The sequence below is a fragment of the Conger conger genome, chromosome 13 (genome assembly GCF_963514075.1).
Source record: "Conger conger chromosome 13, fConCon1.1, whole genome shotgun sequence".
In the NCBI taxonomy this organism is placed as follows: Eukaryota; Metazoa; Chordata; class Actinopteri; order Anguilliformes; family Congridae; genus Conger; species Conger conger.
This window is the reverse complement of record NC_083772.1, coordinates 46,948,095-46,972,556: the sequence shown is the minus strand read 5'-3', so window position 1 is coordinate 46,972,556 and position 24,462 is coordinate 46,948,095. Positions and strand designations below refer to the sequence as shown.

Below are 24,462 nucleotides of genomic sequence, written 5' to 3'. Positions count from 1 at the left end.
GATGGCTCCAGTGGAGCTGCTGTCATTAATTACAATGGATTTGTTCCCTCAATGTCCGATGGCTGATGGCGAACCAAGAAATGCATAGAATAGCAGGTTTTATTCAATTCCAAGCAGGTTAAACATGCACTGATCCAGCAAACTGATGTCAACATTGGCCTTCATCAATTGATCACTGAGAGAGAAGAACCACACCTGGCTTTTAACAGATTATATAATTTATTATGAATGAGAAAATTAAATTCAGGAGTTTAAATAATTGCATTTGACCATAAATAGGCTTATAATATACATGCAAACTAACATCCCCAAACTACCGTGAGAACTGAATATCAGTTAATTAAAACAGGAATAATGAATCAACAAAAAATATAATAATTATACAAGGGAAGGCAGGGAAGGCATAAGGGTAAAAATAAGAAAGTCTGACTAATTTTCATTGTGATCAAGGGTTTTTTATTCATTTTTGATTATTTACTTATGGTTAAGGTGAGGATTTGGGAGGGAAATCTGATCCTAGATTCTATGGGGCAACTTCACCCCAGAGCGCAACAACAATATAATTTCAATAGCTGCTGACTGCACAGGTTAGCTAAATATATGTTTGCTAGCTTGCTACGTGACCAACCAATCATAGGAGACGAAGTTTGGCTAATTCAACAGTTCAAACTAGCTAACGTTACAGCACGATCGAAGACAATTACTAGCTTGCTCTTGAGATCGAACACATTGGGATTCTGGGATTAGCCTATGGAGCTGGCCTAACTGGCAAACCTAGCTCAAGCTAGCTGTTTTTTTCAGCAGGGATTGAAATTTGCTAGCGAAGCCAGACAGGGAAGTTTTACAAGCGATGAGAAATCAATGATACAGACCAGGTCTAGTTTGGTTGTAGCCTATCGAGATAGCAAAGTATGCCTTTGAATTACTCACAAGCTAATTCCTGGACGTCAGGAGGCAGCAGAGCCGTTGTTCTTTGCTGGAGTGCTGTCAGGCTAATATGCCGTTCTGCCATTTTGGCTCCATATGGCTCTGGCGATGTATAATCCGTATGTTCCGTGAGTCACGTGGCTTGCAGTTGTGCCATGCCTTACATTATAGAGTCACTGAACTACTAAATGGATTTTTATGGATTCATTTGAATATTGCTTTTGCCTTACCAAAAGATTTGTCATGATTTGAATGCAAGTGTGGTTCTATGACCGGTTCTATGACTCTGTTAATATACTTAGATTTCCAAAAAGCATTTGATAAGGCACCACATGACAAATACATTATCAAAATGAGGACGGTAGGAATTACAGGAGCCATTTCAGAGTGAGTTCGGAACTGGTTAGGGGATAGAGCACAAGAGACCTTATCTGAGCAGTGTATTGTGGGGTCGGTGCTGGGACCACTGCGCTTCCTCATTTACATAAATTACCTTGACAGGAACATTTAAAGTACTGTGTGCAGTTATGGGGACCGCATGACTAGAAAGATATGTGCTGGAAAAGGTTCAAAGAAGGCAAACCAGATTGATTCCATGTATGTTATGAGAAATTATGTGTGTATTGCCAGGACTGTAGTGGATGCAGAAACACTGGGGGTTTTCAAGACCAGGCGTAATATGGTGCTAGGTCTCCTAAATCATATAAGATGAGTGTTTCTGTTAGGCGAGGGAAGGCACTGTCCAACATGTTGGGGGGGTCTGATGAATCCCGCTCCAGCAACGTCTCCTGCAGGCTGTAGTTTACACACTTTAAACTTAGTTTAGTTTACACACTTTAAACTTAGTTTAGTTTACACACTTTAAACTTAGTTTAGTTTACACACTTTAAACTTAGTTTAGTTTAGTCATCACCTTTTCAACACAGACCACTCCCATCTCCCTGAGCGCCTGTTACAGCAAAACTCACCTGAAGCTGTTTGTGCTGAACAAACCTGACAATGTACAAGCCTTACAGCCTTTACAGCCTTAATATCCAGACCGTTAGCATCACGGTAGGATTGCATGGGTGAGGTAGGGAGGACTAATATAAAATACATTAATGTAAAGAATTGTTCTTTTTTAAACATTATAAAATGTGAATGTTACATCACATTGTAGAAGTGATGCCACTTTTCAGTATGCATTACAACAGGATGCTCTGTATTAATGCTAATTGTGTGTGAGGCAGACGCATGAAGGGGTTTGTGACCTGATATTGTGCAGAGGGTGCAAAACGCAGGTCAGTCGTGATGCGATTATGAAAAGAGACAGAACTGGAGAAATTGGAGAGAGATTGAGCTGCAGGAGGACTCACTGTGTACCACCCACTCAAAGCCAGATTCTAAAAACGCTGAAATATTTTGGTAATTTCTTATGTTGGCTTTTTGACAGACTCTGAGCTGGAATGAGCTGATTGGATGTAGCCTCCTCAGGGAAACAGGGAACAGGAAAGAGGGGACATGTCATGTTGTGTCGTGTGTGATGCCATTTATTATTGTGATCCCCATAGTAACCGGCCTTATAGGGAAACACTTGTATGACCCACATACATGCTGCTTGTGGATTTTTCTGTCACGTTTCAGGTCTGTCTCGCCTTGTTTTATGTTTATTCATTTTGTATTAGTCTTGTATTGTCTTATCATGTATTATGTTGTCTAGGTTCGTCATGTTGTTTAGTTATGTCTCGTTACGATTTATTTTCTTGTCATGTCTAGTTATGTTTTCGTACGATTTTATTACATGGTTATGTTGAGTGATTATCGTCTTAGTTTTCGCGTTGTGTCATGTTTTGATTTATGTTTATTGTTACGTATACTGGTCACGGTTTATGCATACACTTTTACATGTTTTTCCGCAAACCTTGCGTTCCGCCTTTTCTCTCTCTCTCCTTCTGTCATTCACTTCCTATTGTTTCTATTTGTCTATTTACTAAAACTACTAACGCTAGATCAGGATTGGGTAGAGACTAACAAACTAATCATGTGTTCATGTTACCTTACGTTTCTCGTGCATGTCATTTACTAATTTACTAATGCTAGGGCAGGATAGGTTTATTACTAACGATTACTAATCTCCTTGTTAAACTTGTCATCCATCGCACCTGTTTTCCATTTCCTTGCTACGCTCTAACTAATTGTCTACACCTGTCTACACCTGCATTTATAGCCCAGTCGCGCAACTGTTCACTGCGAAATTGTCTGCCTCTGTTTTCCACGCAACTCTTGAGCATTTACTGTTTTGATTACACGTTACGATCCAAGCCCGTCATCGACTATTGATTATTGATTTCTGTTTTGTGACCTTCGTTTGTTTCTTGACTACGTCCCCGCCTACCGTTTTTGTACTTTTGCCCCGCTGATTGTTTCATGGTTTCGACTCCCGCTTCGCCCACGACTACGCCTCTGCCTGCCGTCCGCCTGTTCATCTGCCCCGCTGACAGCTCTCCTGCTACCGGACCTCTCTGCACGCCTACCGACTACGAGATTGCCTCTTCCCTCGGCACCGTGCTTTTTGTTTGTTTTGTATTTGTTTGGCTGGATCTTCGTGTATGGACTTTGCTTGTGTTGACTACGCTCCTGGGACTCGTCCCGAATAAAGCCCTAACGGGACTTTATCTTACTATTGTTTCTGAGTCGTGCATTTTGGGTCCAACCCCCACGCACCCGTCTCATTTTCATATTTGATGAATATTTGGTTATGTCACCAAAGTCAGAAATATCCACAAACATTCTGTAATTTTATTTTAAAATAAAAGAGACATACTGTAGATCCCTGTGGCAGCAGCTGCATACTTTGAAAGGTGTAATTAATGAATTATTAAATAACAAATTATCAGTCAAAAATTAATGCTTGAGATTGCTATTGTGGTTGAAACAAAAACCAGCATACACAGGGGTCCCGTAGGACCGAGTTTGAAAACCACTGACCTAACTAGTGTCCTTCAACAAAAGTCACCGTAAATGTGGAAGAAAACGAGGTCAGATCTTTTAAAACAAGCCCAAAATCCTGAAGATTCTTTCAATCAGTTTGGGTAAAAAAACTTGCCCAAATGTGAGTGTTATTAGCTGTCACAGGAAATATTGGCGAAAGTCATAGAGCAATCATGGCAAATGTGTTGAAAATCACGGAGAACTGAGAGAAAAGGCAGAACACCACTGGGTTATCGTTAGCCCTGGGCTATCAAAACCATGACTAGTGAGCAGTTTTGGCTGCATTTCTTTGCTAACTGGTTGTCGGGTCTGGCCAACATAACCATTTTCCATTACTTTTATCAATAAATTGAATGATGAAAAAATATCACTTTTGGTTCTCATTCATTGTTGTTATATTGTGTTGCTTTTCTGAAGCAGACATCAAAGGCAAAACGCATACAACCAGCTTTCATTTTAGTCAAATGTATTACAGAATTGCCAGTTCTCCCGCCAGTTAAAATGAAATGTTTTCACTGTAGGTTTTACATCACTTAACATGTAGTGTCACTGTATACAATGTTTGGGTCAAATACATCAATTCACATTGACATTCTACTGCTGGCGTGCACGTGTAATTGTTCAGTAAACAGTTTGTGTTAGTGAAGTGTCTGCGTTCTTTGTGAAACACGTGCTGCTGACTCTTGAGGAGCCATCATAACAAAGCCTATGAACAGCTCAACCAAACCTCCTCTGTGACGGTGGAGTGACCCCTGTGAGCCACACAGTGGAGATGAGCTCCGAACAATCCCAGCCTTTCCCATGTCCCACCAGGTCCCACACGGCAGAAACCCCATACTAGCACCAATTGTAGAGCAAAGGGAATCCCATATGGGAAAAACGTTGATTCAACTTGTTGTTGATATCAAGAATTCATATTTTATTTAGTTAAAATTAAATTACTGATATCGAAAATTAAAGACCCCATTGATATTAATTGGAAAAAACTCTTGAATTATAAGTAGTATTGAATTCCTGATATTAGGAATACATGTACTTGTCCCAAACATTATGAAGGTCAACCAGCTAATGCTGGTAGCTTGTCTGAGCTGGTACCAACTGTTTCAAAACTTGAGCTGGTGTTGTTGTTGTTATTTTCAGCAGCACCTGTAAAACACAGTTAAGGACAAACATGGATTAAATCCAGGCCATAGCTATATCAGGTGGTGTAGAGGGTATACAGTTCCACAGTGAGCTCGGACACACAGCCAGGTATCCAGGACAGTCCAGGTGATGTACATTACCTTGCTCAAGGGCACAACTGTCCCAGTTGTTGAGGCCAAAGAGTAGAAACGAGCAGGAATTCTTCCCAGGAAAGCTTTTTATATGCAGACAGCTATACTAGTCCCTAAAGCAGAGTTGTGAAGGAGAAAAAGGATTCACTAAGAACAAAGAAAGGGAGAAGAAGCAGAACTCTGCCTGCTTAATTTGCAGACTAGTAAGGCACAGAGGGGGGTCAGCGATAGTTTATTTTGTTTTAAAAGTGAAAGAGCTGAAAGGAAGAAAGATCCTCACTGGCTCTCTTTTTCTCACAACATACATAATATTGAGCTGAATTCAAGGAAACAGTTGTTTTCACACCTGGAGCTCAGTATTTTAAACTTATTCAGTTAATTACAGCCAAGGCTCCTCATTTTCAGAGTTTATTATTTATTTTTTTAAATGTGGGTTTTATTGTTCATTTTTAAAAACATCGGATGGAAAATATGATTGAAAAAAACAATATTTTTTTAAAGTGAGTGAAAATCGGATTATGATAATGAAAATTTCTTGGATAAATCTTTTATTTTAATTTTAAACATTGTTCTTTCTTTTTACTCATCTGCACATTTAATCACGTTCGCACAGTGACATATACTAAAAAATAGGTCTAATATTGCCGTAATAATGATTAAGTAATTCTAATAGGAATCCTGTTGAATCCCTTCAACCGCATGTGTGTTTATTTCCATTAAATTCTTTTTAACATTTAACATTTGCTTCCTTTATTGCACTGAAGAAAATTACATTAACTTGCTTGGACCATGCTCTCTTTCAAAACGCACACATAACCTCACACTGGCCTGTACACACGGACCAATCACCAGATCCCCACTCTTAAAGCTGCATACTGTTATGTGCTGTGCAGGGAACCCAGACGCACACCACAGGATAATCCAAAAGAGTAGTTTTAATGTCCAGTAGTCACAAGCCAAGAGATCCAAAACACAGCCAAAAACGAAAAGCAAAAGAATGGTCGAAAAAACAAGCGAGAGGTCAAAATCCAGAAAATCACAGGGCGAAGGTACAGCAGGGCAAAAGCAAAGTCGAAGTCAAGGCAAAGGGGTGTCTTTCAAGAATCTCTATAACAAGGCTTTCAAACAATCGGCACTTATCAAGATCAATGTTCTGACAACGAAGCATACTGAGACTGAGGTTTAAATACAAGAGGGAAGGTGACAATCTAGGCGGGGCAGAGGAAAAGGTGGGCTAAACAAATGGACAACAGGTGGGGAAACACAATAGGGTAATAACATAATAACGGGAGGGAGACGAAAACGCGGACTGGATGCACGAAACAAAACATGTAAAACATACGGCTCCGGATTAGGGAGTAGACATTTGCATAGTTAGAAGACGTAGTGATAGTTAGAGACAGGTGCGAACACTTCGCTGAAACTAAACGAGTAATCAGGGATAGCATAGGGAGGCGGAGTTATAGAACAGTGCAGAAATACTAAGAGATAGCGTTAGTGAGTTAGTTACGTGAATATTTCTAAACTACCCAATAAAAGTGATTGTTAGTTAGTTAGTTAGACAGACAGTAAGTGTATTAATCGGATTAGTACTGTACAAAACCTAGATTAGTAGTAGTTAGTAAGAATCGTGCTTTACAACAATTAACTATCAAGAAAAAGCAGGAAGTAAGAATCGCGAGTTTAGAAAAAATGTTGAACCCCGAAAACTACCGTAACCACCCGAATAGTGGGGCACGCAGACAGGGGAGTGACTAGACTGATAAACATTCAGACGTAGACATAACAGGGGAGGACAATAGAGAACTGTAATGGGAAAACATAAACCAGGTACTATGAGAAATGAATGATAAACAAGAATAAACATGAAAACATACAGAACAAATACAGAAACATTACACATACCCTCATTTACCAACAACGGCAATGGTCTAGAGAACCAAATCCATAATATATTTTAATTCTGAAAACATTTCAAAGGCAGAGAAACATCCATAAGATCACAGATGACGCATTTGCATGTCCTTTAGATGCAGCTTCTGCCATCCACTGGTGCACTGCACATCACAAACTGGTACAGCAGGGAGCCTGCAGACACACAGTCAGCCAAAGGGGGCGCCCTTGAGCACTCTGCCAATCGAGCCCATTCGGCCTTAGACAACATTTTACCCATCATGCATCACCTCGCAGCCTGGGGAGTGCACTTATCCCTCCTATTATGTTCAGATTTTATGACCGGTTTTACATTTGGGGTTAAATTGAGCCCAACAGCTGAAATAAACTTTTGACACATAGTGTGTCGCCTCCAGCGGCACGGCTGGTGCAGTGGTGTAGCACTGCTGCCTCACAGCAGGAGGTCCTGAGCCTCACAGCAAGGAGGTCCTGAGCACTGCCGCCTCACAGCAGGAGGTCCTGAGCACTGCTGCCTCACAGCAGGAGGTCCTGAGCACTGCCGCCTCACAGCAGGAGGTCCTGAGCCTCACAGCAGGAGGTCCTGAGCACTGCTGCCTCACAGCAGGAGGTCCTGAGCACTGCTGCCTCACAGCAGGAGGTCCTGAGCACTGCCGCCTCACAGCAGGAGGTCCTGAGCACTGCCACCTCACAGCAAGGAGGTCCTGAGCACTGCCGCCTCACAGCAAGGAGGTCCTGAGCACTGCCACCTCACAGCAAGGAGGTCCTGAGCACTGCCGCCTCACAGCAAGGAGGTCCTGAGCACTGCCACCTCACAGCAAGGAGGTCCTGAGCACTGCCACCTCACAGCAGGAGGTCCTGAGCACTGCCGCCTCACAGCAGGAGGTCCTGAGCACTGCCACCTCACAGCAAGGAGGTCCTGAGCACTGCCACCTCACAGCAAGGAGGTCCTGCGCCTCACAGCCAGGAGGTCCTGAGCACTGCCCCCTCACAGCAGGAGGTCCTGAGCACTGCCGCCTCACAGCAAGGAGGTCCTGGGTTCGAATCCCCGTTTACTTATTTATTGCATTTGTGCTGAGACAATAAGGGGCTTTCCCTGCTGAGGTAAATGAGAAAGCAGAGGAGGCAAAACCCAACATCGTGTTAAACGTGAGAAAGCAGAGGAGGCAAAACCCAGCATCATGTTAAACATGAGAAAGCAGAGGAGGCTAAACCCAACATCGTGTTAAACGTGAGAAAGCAGAGGAGGCTAAACCCAACATCGTGTTAAACGTGAGAAAGCAGAGGAGGCAAAACCCTGCATCGTGTTAAACGTGAGAAAGCAGAGGAGGCAAAACCCAACATCCTGTTAAACGTGAGAAAGCAGAGGAGGCAAAACCCAACATCATGTTAAACATGAGAAAGCAGAGGAGGCTAAACCCAACATCGTGTTAAACGTGAGAAAGCAGAGGAGGCAAAACCCAATATCGTGTTAAACGTGAGAAAGCAGAGGAGGCAAAACCCAACATCGTGTTAAACGTGAGAAAGCAGAGGAGGCAAAACCCAACATCCTGTTAAACGTGAGAAAGCAGAGGAGGCAAAACCCAACATCGTGTTAAACGTGAGAAAGCAGAGGAGGCTAAACCCAACATCGTGTTAAACGTGAGAAAGCAGAGGAGGCAAAACCCAGCATCGTGTTAAACGTGAGAAAGCAGAGGAGGCAAAACCCAACATCGTGTTAAACGTGAGAAAGCAGAGGAGGCAAAACCCAACATCGTGTTAAACGTGAGAAAGCAGAGGAGGCAAAACCCAACATCGTGTTAAACGTGAGAAAGCAGAGGAGGCAAAACCCAACATCCTGTTAAACGTGAGAAAGCAGAGGAGGCAAAACCCAACATCGTGTTAAACGTGAGAAAGCAGAGGAGGCTAAACCCAACATCGTGTTAAACGTGAGAAAGCAGAGGAGGCAAAACCCAGCATCGTGTTAAACGTGAGAAAGCAGAGGAGGCAAAACCCAACATCGTGTTAAACGTGAGAAAGCAGAGGAGGCAAAACCCAACATCCTGTTAAACGTGAGAAAGCAGAGGAGGCAAAACCCAACATCCTGTTAAACGTGAGAAAGCAGAGGAGGCAAAACCCAACATCATGTTAAACATGAGAAAGCAGAGGAGGCTAAACCCAACATCGTGTTAAACGTGAGAAAGCAGAGGAGGCAAAACCCAACATCGTGTTAAACGTGAGAAAGCAGAGGAGGCAAAACACAACATCATGTTAAACATGAGAAAGCAGAGGAGGCTAAACCCAACATCGTGTTAAACGTGAGAAAGCAGAGGAGGCAAAACCCAGCATCGTGTTAAACGTGAGAAAGCAGAGGAGGCAAAACCCAACATCGTGTTAAGCGTGAGAAAGCAGAGGAGGCAAAACCCAACATCGTGTTAAACGTGAGAAAGCAGAGGAGGCAAAACCCAACATCGTGTTAAACGTGAGATCACAGAACAAGTGGTGAAAAATGCAGCTCCTCTCTGAGAGCTGGGAACACACTGCATGACGCAGTGATGAAGAGCTGTCACCAAGCAGCAGTTAAGCCCTCACACACTGCATATCAACGATCATTAACTGAGCAATTATGTGGGTATAGTTGACATCAACAACATTTAAGCAATTAAGACAATTGTTTTGTTTACAACATTGATTATGATTATGACAAGTGCCACAATCGAGGGATCCAGCATAACGCAATATAAGCCCTTAAGCGGTCTGTGGAAAAGAACACTTTCTAAAATCCTGCATTAAAATGAAAGGAGAAATGTGATAAGTAATCATACAAAGTCTTAAGATGTATCATTGCCTGGTAATGTACGTTTTACTGTTTTTCAAGGATAATACAAAAAATCTGCGAGTATCCAAGATCTGAAACCACCCCTATTCATCATGGCCTTGGAAACAAATTTGTATTGAAAAAAATGAACAAACATAGCACTTTTAATATTGTGCTTTTTATATTATATATAAATATTTATTTTTATATGTCATTTATACTCTATCCTATCAACCACTTGTGCGCTTAATATCACATTTCATCCACTTATGTTGTGGTTAGGCCTCTTGACTAATTTCCCCTGCCTGTAGTCACCCTTGTTATTTCTGCTTGATGTGGTTTGTTATAATGGCCTTGTACTCACTTTGGGGCTAAAAAAAGCATCTGCCAAATACAAAATACATGCTGTCATGGGACTGGCAATCGAAACCAAGCAAGCAAGACTTGAACAGGGAGGTAAAGCAGTTTGTGGTGCTGGGACAGGTGATGGTTGAAACCCAGGCAGATAGGGCAATGCAGAGCAGGCAGAATGAGGTCCCAGGAAGTCAGCCCAATGGGGGCAGGAAGGAGCTGGGAGAGCAGACTGAGGGCTGGAGACAGGGCGGGATACACGGGTTGGTGTGATTACACATGAGGAAACACATAACAGGTGAGTGTGATTACACATGAGGAAACACATAACAGGTGAGTGTGATTACACATGAGGAAACACATAACAGGTGAGTGTGATTACACATGAGGAAACACATAACAGGTGAGTGTGATTACACATGAGGAAACACATAACAGGTGAGTGTGATTACACATGAGGAAACACATAACATAATAATAAAAGCAATAGCAATAACAATGATACAAATAATAATATCTGATAGTAATAAGTATTATAATAACAATAATACAAATAATAATAATAATAATAATAATAATAATAATAATAATGTGGCTCGGAACTGGAACATTTTACTGACTATGCTACTCAAACTGAGGGAGAGGCTTATTTTCTAAACATAGACTCAACAAAAACTACAAGCAAAAAATTTTCTGCCTGAACTAAATTGCCTGTTTATGAAAAGACATATAAGATATAATGACATATTCTGACATAAATAAATTGGTGAAAGTTTTAATTTAGCAGTTATAAATTAAAGTTTTTATTACAGTATATCTTATAGTATATCCTATAGCACATTAAGTTTAAATTACATTATGTCCTGATATCATTTTTAGCAAACCTAAAGCCTGATAAGCAAGGTTCTAATGAAGGACATGGTATGCAAAATATGTTGGTGTATTCTGGCTTTATAATCTGTTTGGAACCCAGGGGAGCCAAAATATGTTTTCAATGTTCTATCATAATTATAGTTAATATTTTTTGACATGAGACATTGTAACTATTATGTGAAATATGTGGCATACAAATCATTAAGTTATATAAATTTACTGTGGTGCAATAACAAGAATTAATGCATTATGGAGATGGATAGATTTAAAGAGCTAATATAATGTTCAAGTGATTGTCTTCCTATTTCTGCTGATTAAGAAAATGTGAAAATTGGACTGAGCATTTTCTGAAGTTGATGAGAGTCTCATTTATAGAGCTTTAAGGGCTCTGGTGGGCTCAAGATAAAGCCTCCATCAGCCATTACCATTTTGCTGTCAAAGAGAAAGTGGGAAATAGCAGATTTGGGTGCAAATTGGCATCTAATTGAGTCAAAGACAAGTAGTGTGGGTGTGTAGTATTAAACAGTGTCGTTCTTCAGCAGTTTGCTGTTGTTATGGTGTGCTGGTTCTTCATGTTTCACTGGGGCAATTTGTTGTTGTTATGGTGTGCTGGTTCTTCATGTTTCACTGGGGCAGTTTGCTGTTGTTATGGTGTGCTGGTTCTTCATGTTTCACTGGGGCAGTTTGCTGTTGTTATGGTGTGCTGGTTCTTCATGTTTCACTGGGGCAGTTTGCTGTTGTTATGGTCAGCTGGTTCTTCATGTTTCACTGGGGCAATTTGTTGTTGTTATGGTGTGCTGGTTCTTCATGTTTCACTGGGGCAGTTTGCTGTTGTTATGGTGTGCTGGTCCTTCATGTTTCACTGGGGCAGTTTGCTGTTGTTATGGTGTGCTGGTTCTTCATGTTTCACTGGGGCAGTTTGCTGTTGTTATGGTGTGCTGGTTCTTCATGTTTCACTGGGGCAGTTTGCTGTTGTTATGGTGTGCTGGTTCTTCATGTTTCACTGGGGCAGTTTGCTGTTGTTATGGTCAGCTGGTTCTTCATGTTTCACTGGGGCAATTTGTTGTTGTTATGGTGTGCTGGTTCTTCATGTTTCACTGGGGCAGTTTGCTGTTGTTATGGTGTGCTGGTTCTTCATGTTTCACTGGGGCAGTTTGCTGTTGTTATGGTGTGCTGGTTCTTCATGTTTCACTGGGGCAGTTTGCTGTTGTTATGGTGTGCTGGTTCTTCATGTTTCACTGGGGCAGTTTGCTGTTGTTATGGTGTGCTGGTTCTTCATGTTTCACTGGGGCAGTTTGCTGTTGTTATGGTGTGCTGGTTCTTCATGTTTCACTGGGGCAATTTGTTGTTGTTATGGTGTGCTGGTTCTTCATGTTTCACTGGGGCAGTTTGCTGTTGTTATGGTGTGCTGGTTCTTCATGTTTCACTGGGGCAGTTTGCTGTTGTTATGGTGTGCTGGTTCTTCATGTTTCACTGGGGCAGTTTGCTGTTGTTATGGTGTGCTGGTTCTTCATGTTTCACTGGGGCAGTTTGCTGTTGTTATGGTGTGCTGGTTCTTCATGTTTCACTGGGGCAGTTAGCTGTTGTTATGGTGTGCTGGTTCTTCATGTTTCGCTGGGGCAGTTTGCTGTTGTTATGGTGTGCTGGTTCTTCATGTTTCACTGGGGCAGTTAGCTGTTGTTATGGTGTGCTGGTTCTTCATGTTTCACTGGGGCAGTTTGCTGTTGTTATGGTGTGCTGGTTCTTCATGTTTCACTGGGGCAGTTTGCTGTTGTTATGGTGTGCTGGTTCTTCATGTTTCACTGGGGCAGTTTGCTGTTGTTATGGTGTGCTGGTTCTTCATGTTTCACTGGGGCAGTTTGCTGTTGTTATGGTGTGCTGGTTCTTCATGTTTCACTGGGGCAGTTTGCTGTTGTTATGGTGTGCTGGTTCTTCATGTTTCACTGGGGCAGTTTGCTGTTGTTATGGTGTGCTGGTTCTTCATGTTTCACTGGGGCAGTTTGCTGTTGTTATGGTGTGCTGGTTCTTCATGTTTCACTGGGGCAGTTTGCTGTTGTTATGGTGTGCTGGTTCTTCATGTTTCACTGGGGCAGTTAGCTGTTGTTATGGTGTGCTGGTTCTTCATGTTTCACTGGGTCAGACGGTCGTGGCCTGCCGGACTGTCTTGGTGTCACTGGTGATGAGATCTCTGAGGAAGTGGCCATGCCCTCTGATGCCTGCGGCATGCTGGGACAGAAACAACATGGAGGGTCTGGGCTCTGTGGCGGCCTGAAGAGAGGAGGAAGAGAGGAGTGTGTGTGATGCAGTTGAGCAACCAAGAGGACCAAGAGGAGAGGGCTTGCAGTTTTTCTGTGTATTTCATAGCTGTCAATACATCAAACAGATAAAGCATAGAACACGCAATTGTCATGTGTGTGTTTCTGACTAAATTGGAGGTGATGTCATGCTTGTGTGTGTCTGACGTAACTGGAGACGATGTCATGCGTGTGTGTGTCTGACGTAACTGGAGACGTGGTCGTGTGTGTGTGTGTGTGTCTGACGTAACTGGAGACGTGGTCGTGTGTGTGTGTGTGTGTCTGACGTAACTGGAGACGTGGTTGTGTGTCTGTGTCTGACGTAACTGGAGACGATGTCATGCGTGTGTGTGTCTGACGTAACTGGAGACGTGGTCGTGTGTGTGTGTGTGTGTCTGACGTAACTGGAGACGTGGTCGTGTGTGTGTGTGTGTGTCTGATGTAACTGGAGACGTGGTCGTGTGTGTGTGTCTGATGTTACTGGAGACGATGTCATGCGTGTGTGTGTCTGACGTAACTGAGACGTGGTCGTGTGTGTGTGTGTGTGTCTGATGTAACTGGAGACGTGGTCGTGTGTGTGTGTGTGTGTCTGACGTAACTGGAGACGTGGTCGTGTGTGTGTGTCTGATGTAACTGGAGACGTGGTCGTGTGTGTGTGTGTGTGTGTCTGACGTAACTGGAGACGTGGTCGTGTGTGTGTGTCTGACGTAACTGGAGACGATGTCATGCATGTGTATCTGACTGTTGAACCGTTTCAAAGGGATTCTTCTGTCATTCACTGCACTGATCTTCCATTGGTCATTCCCGTTGTTGAGCTCACCAGGGCAATCTTGCTTCCTAATAATCGGCCAAACAGTTGATCTTGACACAGGTCATTTTTTGGCTATGTCGTAACTGGAGACGATATTGCACGTTCAGAACAAGAGAAGAGGACTTCCCCAGCTTTCTCCACCTGTTCCTCGCATAAGCCTCGCTTCTTTAGATTCATATTTTACCGATTTTTTGCTCCTATCTAGAATTTATACTGTTTTAATATACAGTCCATTTAAACAGAAGCATATTTGACTGAAGTAATTCGAATGAAGTGCCTCACTCCGCCTGGGACTGGATCATGTGCTACCCTACAGGTTCATCTACCAGGAGACACTCCTGCCGCTAATGACAACAGCAGGTCTCATTACCGGGCCCTGCTTGGAAAAACAGAGGGCCACAGAGGTAGGGCTCTTTTTGGCAGCTCGTCTGTAGGGTTCAGCCTGGCATCAGTAATGTATGAAGTACTGTATGTAGGAAAGCTCTGCCCTAACAACAGAAAGACACTGCTGCTCCATTTGGGTGTCCTGGTTGTTAACCTGTTGTTGTTCTTCACCGTTTAGCTTTTATTTTCCGCAAGGTTAGAGCTACATTACCCGCAATATAACCTGCATTGTTTTTTTGCCAGTTTTGTTGTCTTTAGCTCCAGATCGGTATTGTAATCAGTTTACTCTGACAATCTGGCAAAAATAAATAAAATAACCAACTGTTAGGAATCGCTCTAGTGCTGGTAAATATACAGGAGCATCTCAAAAAATTAGAATATCGTGGAAAAGTTCTTTTTTTCTGTAATTTCATTCAAAAAGTGAAGCTTTCATATATTCTAGATTCATTACGCATAAAGTGAAATACTTCAAGCCTTTTTTTGTTTTAGTGGATAAAAAATGAAACAAAAGAAAAACCAGGCAAAACCATTTCTGGCACGACGGACAACCCTCTACTTGTAACACTCCCCAGACTGGGAAAACATAAACGATAGCTGAAAAGCGGAGGAAGAACTAATTAAAATAATTATTCTCCGAATCCGGGAGGTGATTATAACAGTGTAATACGACGTGCGCTAACCTTCCCTCTAAGCTGTGCTTACCGGTAAACAGCAACGACATGCGGCAAGAATTAACTTTTCATCTAAGCCGTATCTTTGATTGTCCTGCATCAAATCTCAGTTTGCATTTCCATTCTAACCACATCAATTAGAACGTAATGTTTAAAGACAATTTAGCCCAGAGGCAATATTAATATTTATGGCAAAACATGAGAAATACCATATACTCTCCATGAACAATGTGCTTTTATTTATTTATGTATTTCCATTTATACTTTGAAATAATTTCAACTTTGCATGCAAGTATCCTCCTCCACAATGAAGTGCTGTCACAAAAGTAACCATAGAGTAAGAATGCACATTGTCCAAAAGCACAATAGCGTACGACTGCACACTGTCCTAGGGGACCATAGAGTAAGACTGCACACTGTCCTAGGGGACCATAGAGTAAGACTGCACACTGTCCTAGGGGACCATAGAGTAAGACTGCACACTGTCCTAATACACCATAGAGTAAGACTGCACACTGTCCAGAGTGACCATAGAGTAAGACTGCACACTGTCCTAATACACCATAGAGTAAGACTGCACACTGCACAGAGTAACCATAGAGTAAGACTGCACACTCACCTAGGGGACCATAGAGTAAGACTGCACACTGTCCAGAGCAACCATAGAGTAAGACTGCACGCTGTCCAGAGTAACCATAGAGTAAGACTGCACACTGTCCTAATGCATTCATAAAGAGGTCAGTCCTCACAGCCCCTGGCTTGCAGAGCCCATCAGATCCTCTTCTCCATCATATCAAGCTGTCTGCTGGGCCCCAGAGAAGCTCTTGAATAATTCAGGTGAAGTAAGTTGCCATCTTTAGTTACCTGGTGAGCACTGACGGAGTCTGTCTGGCCCCGGTCACTGCCGAGTTCACTCTGGGAGAAGCCTGCCAAAACAGACACGGGCACATTACCAATGCCTACAGGCCATTTTTCTCAGCCAACTCCGTGCGATCGGCTTACCGCTGCATTAGCATTTCTCAGACACCGAGCATCATGTTTCTTCAATAAGCCTTTTTTGTTAAATGTGAAACATAAAATTATCTAATAATAAAATATTCATTAGGAGTTGACATCCTTTTGTAGAACTCATACAGAAATATACCACAATTTCTTATTTCATATTTGTTTAACTGGAATTTCATAGTTTATTGACAGATGTCATCAAAAAAATATTGGGCTGCACCATGGTTTGACAATCATCCTGGAACAAAAAGCACTGATTTCCTGTTTCCACATTTCCACCAATACCAGGCGGCGTGTGTGAGTGAGCCTCACAGCCTAACGCAGCTATCATGGGGGCAACATTGGCTCAGGCGGTAAGAGCAGTCGTCTCATTGGCTCAGGCGGTAAGAGCAGTCGTCTCATTGGCTCAGGCGGTAAGAGCAGTCGTCTCATTGGCTCAGGCGGTAAGAGCAGTCGTCGCATTGGCTCAGGCGGTAAGAGCAGACGTCTCATTGGCTCAGGCGGTAAGAGCAGTCATCTGGCAGTCAGCTAGTTGCTGGTTAGATCCCCACCCTGGGTGTGTCAAAGTGTCCCTGAGCAAGACACCTAAGACATGGGTGTTTGTGTGAATGGGTGAATGAGAGGCGTCAATTGTAAAGCACTTTGGATGTATCAATAAGAATGTGAATTTCAAAATGTACTTTAATTTAAATGTAATTTTCTTTACAGTTTGTCTAATATTAATATGCATATGCAACAATCACACAGGTGACAGTTATCGTTCTCCAATCAGACAAAGCCTGCCAATGGTGTGGGTAGTTTACCCTGTGTAATTCCTTCACTGCGCATTTTCAAGAGCCAGCTAGCAAGCAAATGACAAACAATTCATCCAGTTGACTGATTAATGTACCTTTTACTGAACAATTATTGTGTTTACAATGACACTTCATCCATTTTCTGAAATGGTAGCTTGTCCTGTGCAATATAGCGAAGTTAGCTAATGGTAATCGATTCTAAGTTTCATGGCAGTCCCTCTCATGTCCTGTCTGGTAAAACTTTCATCATCTTTATGGACTGTGCTCCAAGACTTCCCTTATTAAGAGCCCTATATTGAGTAATGTGAAACACAAAAATATCTGCAGTTCAATAGAATTCCCATTAAAGGGGAAACCTTAACTCTGAATATTCTTGACTGTAAATCATTTCATACTTGAAACCTCCTATATAAGATGATAGCACCAATTACAACTGAAATGCAATTCATTGAAATAACTGATTGAGATACTGTGCTATGAACAACATGAATGTTAATTATCACAACCAACCAATGTACTTATGCAGGGTGTTGGATGTATTTTGGGGGTGTCACCTCTGTTCTCGTACCAGGAATACCCCAGGCTGGCGTGCCCCTGCCCTGCCCGGTCCATGGCCTCTTCCCTGTGCCGTCTGTTACCCCTGGGAGAAACCCAAACAGCCGGGTCTGGGACTGGGTCTTTACAGAGAACCCACACAGTGGTGCATTGATCCAGGCCTGACTCAATACCAGACCGCAAGGCACTGCCACACACCGGAACAGCATTCTAATTGGTCGAGGCAGCTCTGATGTCACTGCTACCCAACACTGGCTCCGGGGGACCCTGCGAATGAATCCGCTTCCTCCAGCTCTGCTCTCGTTCAGTCATGCCTGACTGATCCCTGCGAATGAATCCGCTTCCTCCAGCTCTGCTCTCGTTCAGTCATGCCTGACTGATCATTAACAAAGCACCCCACTCTGGGTCTGACATCACTGGAGATGTGGCAGCGATTGGCCATCTTGAACATAAATATGTTGGCGAGGGCGCTTGTGCTAGCAGGAAAGGCACTAGGGAAAAGGATTTGTTCAACTTTCCCCTACTAATTTGTGTTATGTAAATTAAATATTGAGTAGAACACCTTTACTTGCCTTGATTAAATAAGGAAGCTGAGGCAAGGCAAGACACAGGTGGAGAAACACCACGAATGCAGTGTGAGACAAACAAATTGAATGGATGCATTTATTATTATCGTAAAATAATATCCATGCACATTTTAAGTGATTTGATAAAGCGCTGTTGTATTATACCACCATAATAAGCATAGACATTTAAAGTGATTCCATAAAGATTCATTTATGGCATTATAATTACCCCGGCACTGACATTAAAGAATGGAGAAATATCATTTTCAACTCATGATTCCTTGTCAAATAGTTACTACATCATCACATAATAATCATATTTGCATCAGTTGGATGAGCACTACCGCTAACAAAGCAAAGGTAGTGAGTTCAAACAGACAACTGCCTATACTGGAAAATACACTTACTGAGCACTTTATTAGGTAGACCGGTACACCAGCTTGTTAATGCGAATATTTAATCAGTCAATCATGTGGCAGCAACTAAATGCATATAAACATGCGGACAAGGTCAGGAGGTTCAGCAGAATAGGGAAGAAACGTGAGCTAAGTGACTTTGTGTAAGGTTGAGGAGGTGCGGAGAGCCAGGTGCGACTAAGGGAGTGACCCCTTGTAAGCGGACCCACAAACGAGCCCGCCACTAAGACCCCGGGGGGGGTAGAGAAGACAGCACTGTACACGGAGACAACTCCGCACAAATAAAAGAAAGAGCCCCAAATAACGGCTCAGAAAATAAAAACTACCCTCCAAAACCAGGGCGAAAATCACAAACAAAAAATGAGTGCGTAAAGGCTAGCACTACTGCCCCGGACCGAGGAAAACCCAAAATAAAAGTACAACCCAGTATAAAAGACTGGGCAACGAAAATAAAGACTCAGGAGTCGCAGCTCCGAAAAACCACACAAACCAAAATACAAAATACCGGGGACAACGTCCCTCACCCACGGACTCACACGAGCCGAAAACAAAACGAAACAAAGAACCAAAGAACCTACAGGAAGGCGGCTGCAGTGTACACACACTAACGCGCAGACCCCTTCCTTACCTTTTCTGAACACAGAACCAGCACAATACCTGACTCGAATGCTGAGTCTTACCATGTGCTAATACCGGCTAGGTGGCAGAGCGAACAGTGACACCGAAGCGGAGACTGAGGGGAAATGCGGGCTTTAAGTACCTTCAGGAGGTAGACATCACGTAAGCACTAATGACCATCAGGTGAAAGTAATAAGTCCCCTGATGGCCACAACCAGTACTACCTCCAACCCTGACAGGACCCCCCTTCTAAGGAGCGGCCCCAGACGCTCCTTCAGCCCCCCGCCTGCGGAACTCATGGATGAGCTCTGGGTCCAGAATGTTCCTAGTGGGGACCCAACAGCGCTCCTCAGGACCATAGCCCTCCCAGTCCACAAGGTACTGTCTGCCCCTGCCCACGCGACGCTCAGCCAGGATGCGGCGCACAGTATAGGCCGTACCCCCGTCAACTATCCGTGGAGGCGGTGGAGGAACCTCCGCCGGGGCCAGCACGCTGGTGAGATGTGGAAGGTGGGATGGATCCTCATGGACCGGGGCAGTTGGAGTCTCACCGTAACTGGGTTGATTTTCCTGACAATGCGGAAAGGGCCCACATAGCGGGGGGCGAGCTTCCGCGACTCCACTCGCAATGGCAGATCGCGAGTGGACAGCCACACCCTCTGCCCTACCCTGTAGGAAGGAGCTGAACGGCGATGTCTGTCGGCCAGTCGCTTCTGGGTAGCAGTAGCCCGTAGGAGTGCCGCCCGTACTTTGCTCCAGGTGCCACGGCACCGCCGAACAAAAGCCTCAGCGGAGGGCACCTCGGCCCCCTTCTCCAGTTCCGGGAACAACGGCGGCACGTACCCAAATTGAGCCTCGAAGGGTGAGAACCCGGTGCAGGCGTTGCGCAGAGTGTTGTGTGCGTACTCGGCCCACGCGAGCTGACGACTCCAGGACGTGGGGTTGGCCGCGGCTAAGCACCGCAGTGTGTTCTCAAGCGTCTGGTTAGTGCGCTCCGTCTGCCCGTTGGTCTCAGGATGAAAGCCCGAGGACAGACTTACTGAGGCCCCTAACAAGGAGCAGAACACACGCCAAAACCTAGACGCGAACTGGGGTCCGCGGTCAGACACCACATCCTGGGGCAGACCATGTAGTCTGAAGACGTGGTCAACTACTAGCCTTGCGGTCCCCGCTGCCGACGGTAATTTTGGTAGCGCCACAAAATGAGCCGCCTTAGAAAACCGGTCAACTACTACCAAGATCACCGTATTGCCTTCAGATGACGGCAGCCCTGTAATGAAGTCGAGGGCCACATGACTCCATGGGCGTCTCGGGACCGGTAAGGGTCGTAATAGCCCTGAGGGGGGTTGGTGCGATCCCTTACTACGGGCACAGACCGGGCACGCGGCCACAAACTCCCGAACGTCCTTTTCCATCCCGGGCCACCAGAACCGCCTAGACAAGAAGTCCTTGAACCCCGGGATGCCCTGCCAGCCGTGAGGCATGTCCCCACTGCAGTACCTGGGACCGAACCCCAGCAGGCACGAAAAGGCAATGAGGTGGACCCCCCCCTGGATCCGGCTCGAGGCGCAACGCTCCTCGCACCGCCGCCTCCACCTCCCAAACCACTGGCGCCGCTATTTGCTCCCCAGGGATGATAGGTTGAGGAGTGTGCTCTCTGTCTGTGTTATCAAACACCCTGGAGAGGGCGTCGGGTTTAGTGTTTTTGGAACAGGGACGGTAGGTCAGCGTAAACAAAAAACGCGCAAAAAATAGGGCCAGCGGGCCTGCCGCGAGTTCCGTGTCTTGGCCGACTGTATGTACTCTAGATTCTTGTGGTCAGTCCATACAGTGAATGGGTGCTCCGCCCCCTCCAGCCAGTGACGCCACTCCTCCAGAGCTAACTTGACCGCCAGCAGTTCCCTGTCTCCCACGTCATAATTTCTCTCGGTCTGGGACAAGGACCGAGAAAAAAACGCACAGGGGTGCACTTTTTGGTCTAGAGGGGACCGTTGGGATAGAACAGCGCCCACCCCCAGCTCAGAGGCATCCACCTCCACAATAAATGGGCGCGAAGGATCTGGAGTTATTAAAATAGGTTCCGTGCAAAACCTCTCCTTTAGCTCCGCGAACGCCGCTTCCGCACGGGGGTTCCACACAAAGCGCGCTGGAACCGTCTTCTTGGTAAGCGCCGTGATGGGCGCGACCACCGTGCTAAAACTTCTGATAAAACGGCGATAAAAATTTGCGAACCCTAAAAACCTCTGAACCTGCTTTATTGACGTGGGCGTAGGCCAGTTCTTAACGGCCGCTACTTTCGTTGGGTCCATCTCAATTCTCCCCTCAGACACAATGAACCCAAGAAAAGACACCGTATTCGCATGGAAAATGCATTTCTCCGCCTTGACAAATAGGCGCGCCTCCAAAAGACGCGTGAGGACCTGGGTCACGTGCTGAATGTGTTCGGTGTGATTGTTGGAGAAAATTAAAATATCGTCCAGGTAGACGAACACAAATCTCTCCAACGTCTCCCTGAGCACATCATTTACCAGTGCCTGAAATACTGCAGGGGCGTTAGTAAGACCGAACGGCATAACTAGATATTCGTAATGCCCGGTGTGGGTATTGAACGCTGTTTTCCACTCATCGCCCTCGCGTATGCGTACAAGATTGTACGCATTACGGAGGTCGAGTTTGGTAAAAACAGATGCAGATTGCAGGCGCTCGAACGCGGAGTTCATTAGCGGTAGGGGATACCTATTTTTAATGGTTATAGTATTTAACCCTCTATAGTCTATGCAAGGTCTCAGGCCCCCGTCCTTTTTTCTCACAAAAAAGAACCCGGCCCCCGCTGGTGATGTAGATGGTCTAATAAATCCATTAGCTAATGCATCGCAAATGTATTCGTTCATGGCCTTGCTTTCCGGTGCTGACAACGAATACAGCGACCCCCTAGGTGGCGACGTTCCAGGGAATAACTCGATGGCACAGTCATAGGGTCGGTGCGGGGGTAACGTAGTGGCTCGCTGTTTGCTAAACACCTCCGCTACCTCCCTATATTCCCTGGGAACGTTCTGCGGAAGAGGAAACGTAACAGCCCCTATCATCCGCCCCTCCTCTCCACTGTCAGAGTCCTGCAAGCTTCCCTCAGAGTCCCGGTCAGTGACGTCACTGATCTCCCCCTCGTCCACGGGAGGACTCCAGTCACAGACGGAGTCCCACTCCAGACTCTCCGCCTGCGCATCTGACACCTCCTCGTCCCCCTCAGAGTTTATATCGGTCTCTACGGGTGGGGCTGCGGGAGTGTGCGTCTGCTCAGAGTGATTGGCGCACTGCGGACCCCACCGGGACACCGGATTGCTCCGGTCTCCCCAGTTTATTCGGGGTTGATGTTTTACTAGCCACCCGTGACCTAGTACAATAGGGTACACCGGAGACTCCACCAAAAAAAAAAAAATGCGCTCCCGGTGCCCCAGAAACGGAATCCGCATTACCACCCGCTCAGTAATCTGACGCACAACCCCGGACCCCAACGGGCGACCGTCCAGCGCCGTGATGGATTGGGGCTGTGGCAAAGACCGAACCGGCAGGCTCTGGTGTTTTGCCCACTGTCGGTCGATAAAATTGTCAACTGCCCCGGAATCAATAAAGGCGTTTGCCCGAGCCTCACCCCCCTTCCACGTCAAGTTGACGGGGAGAAACGTGCGAAAGCTAATACCTCTTACCAGTCCCACTAGTGACTTTCGCTCCACTAGTGGGACTGCGCTTTTCCCTTCAGGTCGGGGCAGTTTCTAATTAGATGCCCCGGTCGCCTACAAAAGAAACACAATCCCTCTTTCCAGGGACGTTTCTTAGGGCGCACCAGAGTAGCGCTGTCCACCTGCATAGGTACCTCCCCTGTGTGTGTGTCTTGTGCCCCCACGGTACTGACAGCCTTGCCTGGAGGAAGCGGAATGGGCCAGTTGGACCGACCTCCCCTGCCCACTCTCTCCCTCTCCCGTTCACGGACCCGGTTGTCAATGCGGATAGCCGCGGATATTAGCGCACCTAAACTCCCCGGTGGCTCCATGGTAGCCAGGGCATCCCGGACTGGGTCAGATAATGCGCTAGTGAACAAGGTTATGAGTGGGTCGTCCGCCCACCCTGTCTCACCTGCCAGAGCCTGAAATTCGACAGAAAACTCGGCAACACTCCGGGCACCCTGCTTTATCCATGTCAACCGAGATGCCGCCTCTCTACCCGTGACATCGTGGTCGAATACACGCGTCATCTCCTGCATTAGGAGCTGGGAGTCATTCATAAGGGGAGCCTGACCGCGAATCAACGGGTCTGCCCAGGCCAGAGCCGTCCCCGTCAATAGAGCCAGAATGAACGCGACCCGAGCATCCTCTGTGGTGAAACGTGAGGGTTGAGATTTTAAAAAAATTAGGCACTGGGAGAGGAACCCCCTACATTTCCCTGCCTCTCCACCATACCGCAAAGGGAGCTGGAGCTTGGGCTCCCTAACCACCGGTGTAATGGGTTGATAAGTAGGGGGGGAACGGGACGATTGGGAGGTGTCAGAGATGGGTGCAGGTGTAGGAGAAGACCGAAACTCGCTGGCTAATTGCCGGAACGTCTCGGCGAGTCCGAACAATACCTCCTGCTGTTGGTCTAACCTAGTTAATATCTCTTCCTGCCGTTGAAATACCCTGGTTTGCTGCTCGGCAGTGGCAGTTTGTTGTGCACGCAACACCAGTAACTCCTGCTCCTGCCTAACTAGAGCAGCCTGCTGGGCGGATACAACCGCCTCCAGAGGAGAATCCCCTCCCACACTAGTCGCTGGCCTCTCCATGCTGGCTTCGGTGTTCTGTAAGGTTGAGGAGGTGCGACTAAGGGAGTGACCCCTTGTAAGCGGACCCACAAACGAGCCCGCCACTAAGACCCCGGGGGGGGTAGAGAAGACAGCACTGTACACGGAGACAACTCCGCACAAATAAAAGAAAGAGCCCCAAATAACGGCTCAGAAAATAAAAACTACCCTCCAAAACCAGGGCGAAAATCACAAACAAAAAATGAGTGCGTAAAGGCTAGCACTACTGCCCCGGACCGGGGAAAACCCAAAATAAAAGTACAACCCAGTATAAAAGACTGGGCAACGAAAATAAAGACTCAGGAGTCGCAGCTCCGAAAAAACACACAAACCAAAATACAAAATACCGGGGACAACGTCCCTCACCCACGGACTCACACGAGCCGAAAACAAAAACGAAACAAAGAACCAAAG

The 24,462-nt window shown here is 45.5% G+C and overlaps 1 pseudogene; it reads left to right on the top strand.

Annotated features, from left to right (window-relative positions):
- LOC133107602 (uncharacterized) overlaps positions 1-24,462 on the top strand; it is a 980,437-nt pseudogene that overhangs the window by 543,432 nt on the left and 412,543 nt on the right.